The 18,556-nt window shown below is 35.5% G+C and overlaps 1 pseudogene; it reads left to right on the top strand.

Annotated features, from left to right (window-relative positions):
* The window catches only part of LOC123813938, a 34,121-nt pseudogene extending 24,700 nt beyond the window's left edge, over positions 1-9,421 (top strand).
* Positions 9,422-18,556: the final 9,135 nt, after the last annotated feature.

Raw genomic sequence — 18,556 nt, 5'->3', positions numbered from 1 at the left:
TTTTGATACAGCCTCCCCCTTTGTCTTCTAAACATGTCTGCCAATTTTTGTTTCTGAATGGACTTTGAACTCATGTTTTCCTTTTCCCCCTCACAATCACTACCTAGATGCTGAACACATAAAATCTTGATTATTTTAATGGTGTCCTAACTGAATGTGCTGCCCCCAGCCTTTCCTCCCCCTGTTCTACTGTTCTACTGTTCTCCCCCTGTGTGGAAACACATCAGCCCCTAGCTCTGAGATCCCGAGAGGTCTCACCACCTGTAACACTAAGTCTATACCCTTCCCCTAACACTCAGTCTTGGGCCACATTCTTATCCAACCAAGCACACCTCCCATTTACCCATTCGTACCACTCATTTCCCGATTTCCAGACCTGCCACATTTTTCCCTGCTTTTAATCCATTTTCTTTGTTGAAAAGGTCTCGTTCCTCCCCAACTATCTAAACACTACTTATCCTTCCAAGTTCATGTCAAAATATCTCCATTAAGTATCCTTTGAAAAAATCGGTCTCTTTAAATTCCATAGCCCTAATTGTCAATACCACTCATTTAGGTATGTAGAAAATGACGTTACGGTTTGTGTTATTTAATGCTTGTTTTATAAGTTCAAGTTTGCCTCCTTCAGCTACTTTTGAGAGCAATGACTTTAGGATATATTTCTCCTATATTAAGCTTTCTCCCCTGAAGGGGCATGAAATGGCACAATAGGCACATAGTGGATGTTTAATACATATTTATAAAATTTTGTGAGAAACATGGATAAAAGAAAAAATTATGTTAGGAATGACTGTTGGAAAGTCAGCCTGGGATTTGAAGAGGTTTAAACAGTTTATACCCACGAATTAATTTAAAGACCCTGGGAATGAAATATTCTGGCCCCGCTGACCTTTGGGCCGGCAGCAATGCTGGCACATTACACTCTGTTTTTTGGCCCTCCGACCACAGTTCTGGGCTGCTTAATTGGCCTGCATTCCAACTACATCACTGGAATGTAAGACATCACCTACACATTTAAATAAGTAGTTAACTCTGACCCCTTGCTTTACCAAGTAGAACAGAGATTTCCAAATAATGAGAACCCCGCAGCTCTGCCCTGTCCTTTGTGCCTTGGGGAAGGTTCTGTTGTGATCTCCTCACATCTCTGTGTTGAGTTCACTTTCTCTTCCCCTAAAAATGACACCAAAGCAAGACAGCAGGAAAATCAGAATGCACTGCAAATGGAAGGGCCAAGTAAATTTGATTGTAAACTGAGAAACTTTCCTTTCTAAAGAACTTGCATATATGGTACCTTCAGTTAAACAAAATAATATTATTTTCATTAAGGACCAAAGAAGCAGAGAGCTTGGGTGAAGTGGCTGCTAGTTCTGATCTGGTCAGTGGTCAGATGACCTAAACAATAAACCTGACAACAGAAGTAGGAAATATACCCGGAATATGGAAACTTACTAAATAACAATGAGTGAAAATTCTCTTCAATTAGATATACCATGTTCCATCTTCAGAGACTGTACCAAAATAGTTTGAAGCACGGAAACCATGTTAGTTTTGCAAACTCGTAAAGGAAAGTTGATTTTATAAACACCACTAGAACTGGGATCATGGAAAACTGAATTGAACATGAATTATCTACATACACTAGTAGAATCCAGGAGTAATCAAACAGTCAATTTTGAATAAGAGTGTCTCATTTTTGTCACTTTCTTAGCATACATGGTTTAAAATTTCAGTAATCAAACCATAATGGGTTGAAAATACCAAGTTAACCCATCAGATATATGTGTAAACAAGATTAGCATTCAGTAATGTGCTGACTAATCTCAGTCACCCTTAAACATATTATTTTCAGATTTGACTTAAATAGCTAAATTACCACTTTATCTTTTTTTTTCTGTCCAAGCCAATCTCTTCCCTCCCTTTCTTTTACTTACAGTACCATCTTTTCTTCTGGCTCAATATTATCAAACCCAGCCACAAATCTAATTAAGCTGTCTTGATGCCAAAATCTCTGCTCCTGGAGAAATGCCTCATGCAACTCATCTAGGTAAGTGAATTAAAAGAGCATCCAGGCAGGTATCTGGTGAATGTCTCAGTTCATCCTTGCATAATAAATGATCTTCTCCTGCTCATTCATTTGTCAGTCACAGTAACTAAGGATTATTATTTGCTGAATGTACGTGACACCAGCAATTTGCAAAGTCTGTTGGCAAGAAAATCAGGTTAAAATGACAGAGTGAGAAATTAAGCAGAAGCCTGATGTAATTAGCTACAACAATCACTGCTCTAATTTCTGATTTATTGTTTCCTGTTTTCCTGCTGCACTCCACTCTGTGTATACTGTATGTGCTTCATATAGGCCAAACAATTGCCTTATCAGCCCTGGCAAAGCGAGAGGTCACAGTTAACAATATTTATTTAAACATGCAGGATGCTTCCCGCTGCAATTAGGAAATAACCATTACTAATAGGCCCTTGGCACTACTTCCTCATTTATACAATTTTTGGGGTGGAAAAACAGAAACAAGAAAGAATTAGGATTCATTTCTTACATATGCACAAGAATTGATTTAGCTCTCCCTCTAGGAGAATTTTTCTTACTCTCAAAAGGTCTATGATTCTAAATGAGCCAAACAAATCATTACAGTTACAGCTGAATATCCATAAAAATATGGGAAAATATCCTTCCTGATAAATAGCAGAGTTTTATTTTCAAAGCCACATTAAAAGATGCTCTCCCCCCGACACACATACCTTATAAACTCTAGTCTATAGAGAATTCCCTTGCTTTCCATCATTCAACCACAAACATATAATGATGTTGGTCAGGATTTTTTTCAATATGAAGAAAGCATTTTTAAAAATTGCATGTAGGATATATTTTGAAGAGAATAGCTATGAGCATTTTTAAATTCTAAATGAATTTTTAAAACTCTGAATTAACAAACTCTCAACAAGATAAAAAATACCACTATACTAAACCCAAAATAATGTTAATATTTCAGAAAAGGTGAATATAGCTCAATTCAGGGAATATTCAAATAAAATTTGCATCACTGGCCATACAAAGCAATATTTTATAGATCCTTTTAAAAAATAAAAAAACTGGTATGATGCAATAAATATTTTTGTTTTTATTCTTTTAATTTCAAGATGTTACATACCAAACTCTTCCAAAGCACTACATGCCTATCATAAAATAAAGTAGGACATACTTACAAGGCCTTCAGAGAATCCTCAGAAGCTAGACAGACTGCAGAGTGACATGGGAATTAGATGACACATTCAGGTCTGGTGTCAGGAGACCTTGATTTTTTTTCCAGGACACTTTTCTCATTAACCAGTGCCCTTGTGCAATTAATCTGACCTCACTAGATCTCATTTTTCTTATAAATAAGTTATAAATAAGTTTCATATAAATGAGAAGTTTGGACTTGAACTTTTAATCATTTTTATAGTAAAAATTAATATGTATTGAGCACTTTGTTCCATGTCAGGAACTATGCTAAATATTTTACATACTCCATTTTTTTGCTATTAATACAAATAAATTAAAATGTAAATTAATGTGTAAAACATCATAATGAATGAAAGAGGGACATTATATACAATTTACTGTTGACAGTTCTTCTCTTTCAAGTTGACATATACTATATGTGTTTTAATTCTCCCAATAGTCTATGAAATAAGAACTCACTATCTCTATTTTACAGATGAGGAAACTGGGTTTTTGAAATTCTATAACTTGCTTGAGATTATTCAGCTGAAATGAGACCTAGGGGTCATTCTAAACCAGGTTAACCTGTGTCCATAACCCAAGTATTTAACCTTTTTGTTCTACAGCCTTACATCTTAAGGTCATAACATATTATTCTAAACAAAAATACATACAGATTAATGAGATAATATATCTTAATGAGTTCCTGAGCACCTACTATGTTCTCAATTTAGGATTCTCTTGCATAGGAGGATAGAGACATCTAAAGTGCACCCTCTTCTCCCAAGAGATCCATAACCCAGTTGGGGGATATACTCCATGCCATACATTAATCTGTGATAAAATCTGAGGTACACACAACAAGTGTTGAAGGAATTCAGCTGAAATTTTTCAAATATCAGAGCTAGAGTAGTCAGGGAACATTTTCATGGATGAGATAAATAAAAATAATCTGAATTAATGGAAGGGGGAAAGAAGAGTTATATTGGCAAAGAAAATGGCTAGAAGGTATTGGTCAAGAAAGTAAATAGGGACAGCAATGTTTAAGAATATCTAGTCTAATAGTATTCAGGATAGAAACAGAAGAGAGAGAGAGATGGAGAGAGAGAGAGAGAGAGAGATGGAGAGAGAGAGAGAGAGAGATGGAGAGAGAGAGAGAGAGAGATGGAGGAGAGAGAGAGAGAGTTTACAGGGGAAAATAGGGACCTTATATTCAAAAGGGTTTGGGGGGCACCACTGAAAGGTCCAGTTGGTTAAAATCTGAAATGAAAAAATGCCAGCAGGAAAAGAGAAAAAAGACACATGTAAAAATATTTTCAAAGTAAATTTTCACTTATTCACTCAATTTATTCATCATTTATTCATGTGATTAACCTTGACTGTAACCTTGTATCTAGGAACTATGCTTCTTCCAAGGACATAAGGATGGTAAAGAAAAATACCTGCTCTCAAGGAGCTTATAGTTACTGAGGAAAATGGAGAGGCAGACACATAAACAAGTAACTATAATGGAGTATAATATGGTGGTCCCCAAGTAGTAGGAGTCCAACAGTATTAGAGAAACACCTATGAGGGTCTCCTGATCAAGGCTGACCCTCAAGGAGAATGTCTTGAAGGGGATTCCACAGACAAGTCTTAAGACATAAATAGGTAGTATCCAAGTGAATAACTAAAGTAAGAATATTTCAAAGCACCAGACAAGTACGCTCAGAAGAGAGATATATCACTGAATGTTTGGGGTTCTGAAAGAAGTTTAAAATAACTGAAGTATAGAATGCTAGAGTATGAAAAGGGGAAGATAACACTATAAGGGAATATGTATATATTTTATTTCCTTTTCTTGTCTCATTGTATTAGCTAGAACATCCAATATGATGATGAAAAAGAATGGTTATAGGGGACATCTATTCTTGCCTTGTTCCTGATCTTAGTGTGACAGCTTCAAGTTTCTCACCATTAAGTATGTTAGCTATAGTTTCTTTTTTTGTAGATATTCTTTATCAAGTTGGGGAAGTTCCCCTTCTAGTTCTAACTTACTAAGAGTTTTTATCATAAACGGATGTTGGATTTTGTCAAATGCTTTTTCTTCACCCATTCATATAGTCACGTGATTTTTCTTTCTTATCCTATTGATGTGATGGGTTATATCACAAGAGAAATTGATCTATTGTTTTCTTGTGATGCCTGTCTGGTGTGGTTATTAGGGTGATGAGGGCATCGTGAGTTAGGAAGTATTCTCTGTTTCTATCCTCTGAAAGAGATGGTAGAGAATTGATATAATTTATTCCTTAAATGTTTGGTAAAATTCAAAACTGAATCTATCTGGGCCTGGTGCTTTTTGTTGTAACTATTCATTGCTAACTCAAATTCTTTAATAGATATAGGCTTATTCAGATTTTCTATTCTTTTCTGGCATGAGTTTTGACATTTTGTGTCTTTCAAGGAATTGGTCCATTTCATCAAGGTTAGGAGTTTGTAGGCACATAGTTATTCATAGTATTCCATGATTCTCTGTTTAATGTTCAAAGGATCTATAATGATGTTCCTTCTTTCATTTCATATTAGTAGACTGTATCCTCTTTCTATTTTTCTTAGTTAGCTTGGCTAGAGGCTTATCAATTGTATTGATCTTTTTAATGAACTGGTCTTTGGTTTTGTTAATTTTCCCTACTGATTTCCTGTTTATTAATTTCATTGATTTTTGCTTGTTTTTCTTTTCTTTTTCTTACTATGGATTTAATTTGCTCTTCTTTCTCTAATTTCCTAAGGTGGAAACTTAGATATTATTAATTTTAGATCTTTATTCTTTTCTAATATATGTATTCAATGCTATATATTTCCCTTTAAGAACTGTTTTTGCTACACATTTTGATAAATTGTGTTTTAATTTTCATTTAGTTCAAAATATTTGAAAATTTATCTTGAGATTTCTTCTTGTCTACTACTACTTCTTGTTTACTTCATATCCAGTCTACTAATAAGCCCATTAAAGGCATTCTTCATTTCTGATACTGTACTTTTTTTTCTTTAATCTCTAGCATTTCTCTTCAGTTCTTTCTTAAGATTTCCACCTCTGTGCTTTTATTGCCCCTCTGTTCTTGCATGTTATCTACTTTATCCATTAAAGCCCTTAGCATATTAATCATAGCTGTTTTAAATTTCTGATCTGATAATTCCAACATCCCTGTCATGTCTGGTTCTGATGTTTGTTCTATTTTTTCAAATTGTGGGTGGGGGTGCTTTTTTGTATGCCTTCTAATTTGTTCTTGACGGCCAGACATGATGTACTGGGTAAAAGAAACTGGTATAAGTGGGCCCTTAGTAATGTGGTGGTAAGATATAGGGTGAGGAGGAAATAACTAAGACCAATATTAGCTCTTAGTCTTTTAGTAAGCCTATGCTTCTGGCCTATGAACTTCATCAGTATTTTTCAGTTTTTTCTCTCCCTTCTTTGGTGACAAAAGATGGCTAGAGTACCTTGGGACTAGATATTTCCCTTCTCTTGTGTGGAAGGCCAGAGCTAACTGGAGTTCAGTTTTCCCTTTCCCTAAATCAATTAGGCTCTGATGATAACCTGGTTCCCATGCCAACACCCACACAAGAGTCTCTGTCCCAGTAAGCTGTGGCTCCCTGTATTTGCCTGTCTGTCTTTCTAATCTTGAAAGCCTTAGTTCTCCCTGTATCTTCATCTATCTTTTTGGATCTAGAAGAGTTGTTGATTTTTCAATCTGTTTATTTTTTGTATTCATTAGAATGTAGTGACGACATCTTGCCTCTTTACCTGCAGAATGAGAAATGGAAAGTCTCTATTTTTTGTGTGGGTAATTGAATAAACATTGGTTTAATTTATAAAATAACATTTATTCTTAGTAGATTATTGATGAAGTTTATATAGGCACAGCTGTGACATAAACCTATATATACATGGTCCACACCAAGCTGTACTGTTAGAGGCATGTATCCATTAATTCTTTCATTTACTCTACAAACATTTGCTGAGTGCAATATAGGCACTGTGCTAAGTGTTGAAAAGTGATAAATTAGACAAATCTTTGTTCTCATCGCAGAGACACAGGAATTCAAGATGTCAATCGGGGGTAGAAGGTTCCATGAATGATGCTTGGTTGAGATTGAACTGCCTGGGTATCATCTTCAAGAATAGCAAGACGGGAAAAGTGGACAATATCCAGGTTAGAGTGTCAAAGGAAGACATCCAGCACAGTGTAGTTCTGGGTTACAAGCTTGCACATTTCATAGAAAATGACCATGTTTACAAGTATGGTAGTTATGAGAATCTGAATTGAGAAATTCTCTGATTTCTTTAAAATTCACTGTTGCCTTGAGCTGATGAAGAAAGCCCTATATGTGAAGGGCCAGAACTTGGGAACAGCAAAGTTTGGTGCACTGCTGCTTTTCTTTGACATTGGTGACCAGCTGGTCTTTGAGATAACCCTCAGAAAAACATGTTTCAGAGCATCACAGGCAAGAATGAGGTGACACTGAAGTTACATCAGAATGTTGATGCCAAGGTCTGTCTCATGTGAGTGAAATTCTATGCACCTCCTACCCTGGAGGATGGTGTATACCTGATTGAGGTGTCCTCCCAGTACATGCTGTCCAAGGTAGACATAATCCAGGCCACTGGAGATGCATCTTTCCAGGAGCTGCACTGTGTGACTTCCCTTGGGTTTTGGAATATTTGTATCTACCCCACCTTTCACAAATGCATGGCAAGATCTTTTACTACAAGATGCCGTACACCCTGGTATCTAATCTCTTTTTGCTGCCCCACAAAGACTAGCACCGGATTTTGTGTGTGTGTGTGATCAGCCTGGATCCCCCAATCAATCAAGCAGTGCCAAACCTTTTAGTACTTCCTAATCCTCCTTTTCTCCAAGGATGAGGACATTTTCTTGACTCTCAATATGAACAAGGAAGAGATGCAGAAGTACTTTGAAAGGCGCTGAATAAGAACATATTAGAATACCAAGAAAAGATAGTTGACCAGGCCATGAAAGCACTAGTAAACCGTAAGACTACAGTCCCAGGTAACTTTCTAGGACACTCAGGTGCCCGTGGTGTCACTGGTTCCTACATGGTAAGCTCAGGACTGCTATACCTGCTGAAGCAGGGTTTTACAAGCCACCCATGCACATCTGCTTCAATAAGATCTCCTTCATCAGCTTTGCCTGTGAACCACCACCACTTGTTCCTTTGACTTTCAAACTGAGACCAAGCAGGACACTCAGTATATCTTCAGCAGCATTGGGAGGGGGAGAATGGGAAACTGATTTTGACAATGAAAAAAAGCTCAACATCAAAAACTGAGTATTGAAAAAGAGGATGAACTCAAACTATAATAAATAGATCTCTGCCTCTGATGAAGATAGGCATGATGCCTACTTGGAGCTGAGAAAGGACACCTACTTAGAGAATGCCACCAACAACGATGGCTAGCAAGCCACTTGGCTCAGGTGAACAAAAGGAAAGAATGGCAGAGAAGTTTGACAGCAATGTTCTGCCAGCTCTTCAAGTAATGAGGGTGACAATGATTGGTATGAGAACAAGAGGAAACAGTTCAAAAAGACCAGATGTCCAAGGATCACAAGAGTCACAAGAAGCATGGAGGTGGAGAAAGGCAAAGATCCCAGTGCCCCCAAGGATGGCATGTCTGTGTAGATACTGTGGCTCAACACTGGCTGAGAGAAGATCAAGTCAGACCATCCTGGCATCAGTACCACAGATCTTTACAAGAAGGCAGACAAGATCTGGAAGGGAATATCCAAAGGGAATGAATATAAGTGGGAAGGTAAGGGGAAGGATGCCAGGAGGGAATATGAAAAAGCCTTAAAATATTGTAAAGGGGGCCAGGATGAGTGTTCTAAGAGGGACAAGTCAAAGAAAAAGAAAATAAATGTGAAGATGAAAAAGAAATCAATGCCCCCTAGGGGTTCATTATCCAATCATTCTCAAGGCAGCTAAGTGAGAGCTTCAGGAGGATAGTTTGTGTCCTGCGATGATAATTCTTCAGGAAAGAACAAGGGCAAAAAGAAGAGAAGGCACAGGAAGGACTCTGAAGAAGAGGAACCAGCTAGCCAGTAACCACCCAGCACAGAAGACTGGGTGTCAGGATCCCATGGGCAGACAAGAGGAAATTTTTCTCTCCTTGAACTTGCCCTATCACACCTTCTGTCTCTCTATCTATAGTTTGGTACCAGTTTCTTTTCATGTTAAGGTTCCTTGGATTCTGTGCCATCTAAAGAAGCTCACCTGGTGCTATGCACTTCACTGTGATAGCAGGAGAGGTATCCTACTCTGCTACTTCACGTGCATGATTATATAACTTGAGAGAGATTGGGTTGGAGGAAGGGTATGGCAGGATCCAAATCCTCCTTCTATTTTCCCAACTTCAAAGGTATACCTGCTGCTTGTCCTGTTCAAGTCGCTGTAGCATGAGTTATATAAGGTCAGGCCGGTAGCTTCCAACCAGGACCTTTCTCTACTCTTATTTTGTAGTTCTGGTCTGTAAAAATCAACATTTAATAAAGGGAAGTGACTTTTGGTGGGGAGGAGAAGGAAGGAGAGATCAATTTTGCCAAATGTTACTGACTGATAGAGAAAGATGATGGCAGATAATGGCAAAATGAAGGTGAATAAGTCCTTGGAGCTTTGACAAGTGGAGGTCCTTGACAAAAGCAGATTCATCAGCTTTGAGCTGAAACATCTATGGATTTAAAACCAAGCTCCACCACTGAATAGCTTATGGCTGTGGGCAAGAAATTTTAATCTTCTGAGTCCCAAATTTTTTGTCTTGCCAATTGTAGGTTATAGTGCCTACAGCTAGGCTGGTTAGATAATTAACAAAAGAAAAGATCTTGGCATAACAATAAATAAATGGTCTTTCTTGCTGTTCTTTCCCAAGTAAAAAAAAGGAAAACATTGCCAATTAACCAGTTTATTAAAGACAAGTAAAGCCCATATGTTGAAATCTTAAAAATAGATTGCTAAATTTTTTAAACTACTTTTCAACCCACAAATTTAGTTAAGACAGCAAAGTTTGCACTTTGTAATGGGAATAGTCATAAATTACTAAATAGTCACATAATAATGAATGATTTTAATAAATGATTTCAATTTCTATCACAAAGGAAATAACTTAAACATATTTCTTACACTAAGAACTAGTTTTTTTCTGAAATAAAAGCATACTTATGCTTTGAAAAGCAATTAAAAAACCATGACAATGGGAATATTAATAAAGTTAAAGGCATATTAATTTAAATTTAAATGGTAATGATGTCCCAGTAGAAATGAATATATTATGCTTTTTAGACTAAGGGAAGAAAATCAGGCAGAATCTCTGGCAAAAGTAACATCATATAAATGTCTTTAGATAAATGAAATTGCCTAATTCTACTCTAGTCAGATTTGTTCATCTTTTCCTAGTCAGTGCATTTTGTGTCTTATTAAAATATTTTTTCTTACCTAGGCATTCATTTATTTATTCAACAACATTACTTCAGTACTCTTCTGAGTCCAAAATAGGATACAAAAATAAACAGGATAAGTCACAGTTCCTAAAGAACTTTTTGTACAACATGGGAGGATGAGGTGTGGAAAAGACACTTGGCACAAACAACTAAATTAAGATTAATAAATAGTGTGATAAGTGTTTTAACACAGATATATATAAAATGCTAGGGCAGCAAAAAAGAAAGGTTAATTCACACTGCTAGAGGGCAGGGCTTATTTTAGAACTTAAAAAGTATATTTAGCAGGCACCGAAAGACTAGCAGTAGTCTTTTGACTTATGACTGGTTATACCTAAGTTTATGTCTGGCTTTATTAGCTATGTAAATTCGGGTAATTATTAACCAATATGAGCTTCAGTCCCCCCACCACAATGAAATTAGCATAATAATTCCTGCCTGACTAACAGTATTTTTTTAAGCAATTTTGCACATATGTTCACAAGAAACTGGCTTATAATTTTCTATTTTGTGTGTGTGTGTGATGCCAGAATTTTGGTATCAAAATTAAGTTGGCTTTATAAAACTGGATGGAAAATATTTTTCTCCACCTTTTCTTATCCTTTGGAGAATGTGCTAATACTGATGTTATATCTTTTCTCAAATGCTTGGCAAAACTCACCAATAAACACATCTAGTCTGGAAATATTTTTGTAAAGAAGCTTTTAATTATCGAGTCAATTTCCATATTGAACTATTCAGATTTTTAAAAATTTGTTTCAGTTTTGATAGATATGTTTTTAGGAAGTATCACATTTCACTCATATTTTAAAATTTATTGCAATAAAAATGTTTGCAATCTTTTCTTTTAATGATTATTATGTCCATAGGATCTGTCGTGATCATTCTTTTTCCATTTCAGCATTAGGAATTCTCTTTTTTTCTTTCATCACTCCAGTTGTTTATCAGTTTTATTATTCTCTTCAGAGAGAAATTATTTCATAGGTTACTGACATTTTATTATTTCCCACCTTCAACTTTCTTTGTGTTTAATTTGCTGTTCACAGTTCCTCAAGATAGATATTTGAGATAATTTATCAGTCTTTTTTCTTAATATATAAATTTAGAGGTATAAATTTCTGTCTCATTTTCCTGCAAGGTATTTATATATCTTCATTACTATTGAGTTTTAAATATTTTCTAATTTCTATTAGCTTATTTTTGATTCATGTATTATTTTAGAATTATGCTGGGGATTGTACTGAAGATTTCCTTCTTAATCTGTATTTATTTTTGTTGTCAGTTTTGGTAATTGTTACAAATACACTTGAAAAAATATATATTCTGCCATTATTTATAGTGTACAATATTCTATACATTTAATCAAATCAAGTAAGTTCATTGTGTTTATACCTTTATTGATTTTTCTCCCTATTCCATCAGTTACTGAAAGATGTGTTAAAATTTTCAAACATGATTGTGGATATTCTGTTTGTCCTTTTAGTTATGGCAAGTTTTGATTCAAGTATTTTCAAGCTACATATTAAGTGCATGAAATTTAAAATTCTTAAGTTATCTTGCTGGATTGAACACTTTATCATTACAAAATATCCTTCTTTTTCTCAAGAATATTTCTTGCCTAAAATCAAGTTTGGTATTAGTTTTATAGGCCAGGTTTCTTTTGGATAGTTTGCATTTTATGTGATTTTCCATCCTTTTACTTTCAACCTTTTTTTAGCCTGATAGTCAAGCTGTATCTTTTGTAAGTAGAACATAATCAGGCTTTTTTAAGGAGTCTGATAACCTTTGCTTTATAATTAGAGTCTTTATTATGTTTACATTTAATATAATTCTGATATATTGAGGCTTAAATCATGTGTCTTACTATTTGCTTTTATTATCCACCCCACCTCTTACATTTCATTTTGCACCTTACTTTCTATAACATTAAGCAAATATTTTATATCATCTTATTTCCCACTCTGTTTCTTCTCAGTGATACATTACTAATTTAAGTGATTAATCCAGAGATTACAACATGCCTTCTTGGCTTATTAAAATATAATATAAATTAGTAACTTCATCATTTTCCAGATATTGCAACAACCTAAGAATAGTATAGTCCCATTATTTCACATTTATCAGAAACTCTGATATAAAAATTAAAAAATGTTATAACTTGATAATGAAGTTTGGTTGAAAATTTTTTTAACCCTGAAATGCCTAGAGAATATCAAAGCAATATGAAGAAATCTTATTACAAAACTATTTAGAATCACTGCACTATATGAAAGCACATTAAATAGCTGGCCAGTTATCTTCTTTATCTATTACGTTTTCTCAAGAAGCCTAATAAGGAGAAAATTACAACAGTCTAGACTGAGTCACAAAGACATGAAGTTCACAAGAAAGTTATGCTCTAAACAAATACCATATTTGACAAGTGCCAGTGAATAGTGACTAAAAAGCCTGGCTTTTTAAATAGAAAACTGCCTCTTTAGCCTAACTGTAGAAGCTAATTTTTATTTTGAAATGTCTGCCAAATAATAAACTAACAAAATAGTGGGCAACTCTAATTCTGCAAAGATAATCTCTGACAAACTTTCACAGATATCCTCCAGGTGTTATTAAGGATAATAAACTAAAGCTTTAGGAGATCAGAGCTGCAAAAGACCATTCAGCAGGCTGTGGAATTCCAGAAGACATCTATGTTTGGCTATTGCCCACACGTCCTATTATTAAGTAACACTGTTGGGTAAAACATCTCAGGCCAAAATAAACTTTATTACCTAATCCAGTTATGTACTAAATGTCACCATGTTATAATTCATCTACATTGGCTCCCAATTGCTGCCCAAATGATCATATAGATCTTACATTTTATCAAGATACCAAAAACTATGTTCTGGCTTTTTCTATAAATTATCAACAATCGACTCAGTAATTACTGTACCCTCATCTAGTCAGCTGCCCAAGTCAGTACCCTTTTTTGCACACCCAGTAGAGGAATAAATCCGACCTATTTAGCATCTCTTCCCGGTGTGTCCCTATTACCACCACTTAGTCAACTCCAGAACTATCCTTTCCCATCCAGGTTCCAGCCAGCTCCTGAATGATCTCCCTACATCTGTCGGTGCCTCTCCAACACATTCTCCTCCATGCAGAGGGAAGACCGACTACATTCTTCTTTTGCTGCAAACCATTTGATGATCCACAAGATTCTTCAAGGCCATTATTAATCTGGCAATTCAACAGCCATTGAGAACTGGGGCCCTAGAGCCAGACTATGTGTTCAAGTCCTGGCTCTAATTTCCCAGCTGTGTGATTTTAAGAGAAGTTACTTCATGTCTCTGGTTTTTTATTTCCCTTCCTGTAAAGTGATAAATGTAATAGTACTGTTATATTAGTATGGTTGTAAGGATTAAAGGAAACCATGTTTCTAAAGCCCTTCGTCCAGTGGCTGGTACACAGTGAACATTCCATAAAAATGAGTTGCTATTATGTCTCTAGTCCTGTGTTCTCTGCAGTTACAAGAAACTGCTGGCAGTTCTGTGAAGGTACATTTATGGAAAGAAATCTAAGGGAAAGACACCACTTGGCTTCTCTGAGTGTACTGAGATCCACATATTGTTGCCGAAATAGGCACGTGCTGAGGTATTTTTGCAGGGGTTGTTTAAGAGGGCAGAGTAACTACAAGATGTTACTGCTAATTTGCTGCCAGTGAATGTGTGGTACAAACCAGAATTTCAGTCTGACCCTTGATTTTATAATTTAATACCAATATTACTTACATTATTAGTTTTACTGGTAAATCAGGAGCAAGTTGTTGGAGTCCAGCTGTGACCTCAGGGCAAGAACTTTCTGCCTGCTGTCACCTTCTGACAGTTTGGGCTGTTAATTACCTCAATCAACTAGAACACAAGCACCTCTCTGTCTGCCAGCTGGCAGACTCAGCTTCGGAAACTGGCAGCTTGGGAAGATTTAAAACCTGTAAAAAGGGCTGCTATGTAAACAGTTTATTGTATAATATTCGATGACCACAGTAGACCCGCATCAGTAATCAAAGGGAGGTTCTGCTATTGTGGGCTTGGTAGGTTAGCAAAGAAGAAAGTTAAAAACAGCTTTGGTTTATATCTTTTCTGTCCAGAAGAATGAACTAGGAATTTTAGTTCTGGAGGCACTATGGTTGTGTCTGGGAAGAAAGTCTGTCATTTAGTTCTGCTGAAATAAGTGTGGATTCCAGCAAAAAGAAAGATAAGAAGTCATGTTTACTTTGCAGAAATCACAAAATAGGTGGAAAAGCTTAAAGCTCTCTATAGCTTAAGGACGTGATACCGGCATTCACTCTAAAGGGGAGTCTACACCTGTAATGCACATGTGTAAATTGTGTGTGGGCTGTACTATGCTTCCTGATCATGCTTGCTACTATGTTCTGTCCTAAACAACTGTGTTCTGTCCTAAACAACTGTCCTGGCAATGACATTTTAATTGAATATATTGGGGTGACATTGGTTAATAAAGTTATCCAGGTTTGAGGGGTACAATTTGATAATACTTCATCTGTATATTGTATTGTGTGTTTACCACACCAAATCAAGCCTCCTACTTCCCCACCATACCCCTTTCCCTCTGGTAATCTCCATGCTGTTATCTGCCTATGAGGTTTTTTGTTGTTGTTATTAATTCCTTAACTTTTTTCACCCAATCTCCCAACCTCTCCTCTGACATCTGTTCTCTGTATCTATGAGTCTATTTCTATTAAAATACATTTTTTGAAACCATGCTTAAGCTTTTGAGATTTTTGAGATGTGAGATTTCACAATCTTCTTTCCAAATTCTATTAAAAATGTAAACGTTAATTTAAATAGACTATTAAATGATAAATCAAAATCTGAAATGATCATTCTTCAGATTCTATTTGAACATTAAAACCCAGACATCTGGCCTTTTTTTCATTTAATGGCTTGTTTCATAAGCCAAGTGGCTTAAGTTTAAAACATAATCAAAATCTAAATTATTTACTTGTTTTAGAGGAATAAAAACTGACATAATATACTGTGATAAAATAGCACTGAGTAATTTTCAGCAAAAAAATAAAATTAGCATGTATCTGCCTTTGATTCATTTATTTGAGGCAGTTCTTCATAAATCTTTCTAGAATAAGTAGTAGCCATCTTGATATTTTCCTTAGACTCTCTTTTCATGTAAATTATCAGGCCCATTTAGAATTAACTATTTTATTGAGGTGTACACACAACTACACACACACATATCCTGCATAAGAACAGCTCCTACAGGGTGTAGTCTTTGCCTTGCCTTCCAAAGAAACAAAACTTCTCCCTCCACTTCTCCATCCACTTCTCCCTCATTCTTTGAAACTAAAACACCTTTCACTACTGTTGACAGTAGTAGATATTATTTGCTTTGTATATGCCACACAAAGTGAGAAGCACTTTAAGGGTATTATTTCTCGTTTATTCTTTGCAACAGCATTCTGAGGTAGGTTATAAGATCGCCTTCATTCTACAAATAAAGGTTGTACAACTTGCTCAAAGTCATGCAGCCTGACTTTATCCAAACAGAGATTCAGCAGGAAATGCTTGACTCCTGTCTCTAGACTCCATCACTCTGCTACCCTACCTTCCAATCCTCAGCACCATCCTGAAATTCTTTCTTGCAAGATAATCACATCTCTGCTTTCTTGGTTCTCTTCCTTCCCTGGGCCAGAACTTCATTAGCTTTTATTTTTCCTCTACTATGGAGGATTTCCCCTACTTCTAGGGCTTCTTCCCATTCACTGGTCTTTATTTCAGTAGCTTTGACATTTACGACTATTCATGTGGCTCCAAAATCATCAATTTTCCTGAGTCCCAGAACTCTTTATTTGATTGTGGTTAAGCTCCCCTCTGCAGCAAAACTGTCCTTTCACTTGTAATTGCCTCCTAGTTAATGGCATTACCATTCACCCAGACTGGGGATCATCTTTCATCTCTTCATTCACCACCCATTCAGGTGAAAAAAAAAAATCTGAGGAATCCTACTTTCAAAAAAACCTCTTTTTTCCTTAAGCCCATAGCGTAGCTAATTTGTGTCCCCATTATTACTCACTAAAGCAGTATTGCAGCAGCCTCCTAACTGCTTTCATTGCCTCTTGTCTCTATCCTCTCTAATCAGTCCCACATGAAACATCCCTTTAAACCCAGAATAGTTCTTAGAATTCCCCTTCTCAAAAACCCTCAATGGCTTCCCAATATACACAGACCAATATCCAAACTCCTCAGTTCAGTAACCCCCTGGGCTTATTTCTGGTTTATCTTAATCCAGCTTAACTCCTACTTCAATACTCGAAGATGCACACTCTACCATTTCCTGATCTTGCCCTCCTCCTGAACACGCTTGTGTTGTTCTTTCTATGTGGGTTTATTTCTCTTTCATCTCAATCCCTCTTGATGTACCTTTGGTTTTTTCCTATGAAAGTCCTTGTGTTCTCCCCCCAAATTCATCCACCTCTTCATTTATTTAAGAAGTATTTATTGAATATTTACCATGTACCTGACACTACACAAAGTCCTGGAGCCTGAAAAATAAAAGGCAGGGTCCCTTCCCTCAAAGAGTCTATAAAAATCTAATAAAGAAGACAAACAAGTAAATAAGTAATTAAAATGACATATGGTTTTCATGAAAGACATAAACTACTAAAGCTCACTCAAAAATGTGCTATGAGGAGGAGGAGATTGCTTCACTAGTGAACTCCACTACACATTTAAGGAATAAATGATAATTATACACAATCTCTCCCAAAAATTACAGATTCCACCATTACACTGATGTTAAAACCAGAAAAAGATCTTACAAAAAAAAAAAAACTAAAGACCAACATCTCTTCTTAATATAGATGCAAACTTTTAGTTAACATTTCAGCAAGTCAGTTAAAAAAATATATGACTAGTAGGGTTCATTTGAGAAATGTGAAAATATTGTTTCAACATTTAAAAATCAATAACTGCACACTGTTACATTAACAGACTACAAAAAATGTTACCATTTTAGTAAATAGAGAAAAGTAATTTGACAAAATTCAAAGTCAGTGCATGCTAGAAATTCCCAGGAAATATAAATAAAAGGAAACTCCCCCAACTTGTTAAAAGAGCATCAACAAAAATTCTACTTCTACTATTATATTTAATGGTAAAAGAACAAATGTTTCCCCCATGAATGCTGGGATCAAGAAAAGGATGTCTAATCTCAGAACTATGGATCAATATGGTACTGAGGAACTTAGTGAGGACAATCATGTAAAATAAATAAATAAATAAATAAATAAATAAATAAATAAATAAAAATTTGAAAAGGAAGAAATAATGCATCCTCACTTCCATGTGACATGATTGTCAAGGCAGAAAATCCTAAGGAATCTACAAAAACATGATGAGCAACAACAAGTAACTTTAGCAAAGTGACAATATATAAGATTGACATGCAAAATTCTCTTGTATTTTTATTAGCATCTAACAATTGGAAATTTCAATCAAAAAATCAAATACAGCATCAAAAGCAGAAAATATTTAGGGGTAAATTTAACTAAATAAGTGCAAAATCTGTACATTGATTATTTCCAAAAATTGTTGAGAGAAATTTTAAAAATGGAGAAATATACTATATTCTCAAATTAGAAAATTCAATATTGTGAGGAAATCCATTTTCTGTAAATTAATCAATAGATTTGTCATGATATCAGTCAAAATCCCAACAATCTTCTGTATAAAAATCAACAAGCTGACTCAAAAATATATATGGATATGCAAAGGAACTAAATAGACAAAACAATTTTTTAAAGGACAACAAAACTGCCTGACTTGCGTTATCTGACTCC

This window comes from Phyllostomus hastatus, unplaced genomic scaffold (assembly GCF_019186645.2).
Source record: "Phyllostomus hastatus isolate PE091 unplaced genomic scaffold, TTU_PhHast_1.1 phas_contig_159, whole genome shotgun sequence".
Taxonomy (NCBI): domain Eukaryota; kingdom Metazoa; phylum Chordata; class Mammalia; order Chiroptera; family Phyllostomidae; genus Phyllostomus; species Phyllostomus hastatus.
This window is presented reverse-complemented; position numbering and strand designations above follow the sequence as displayed.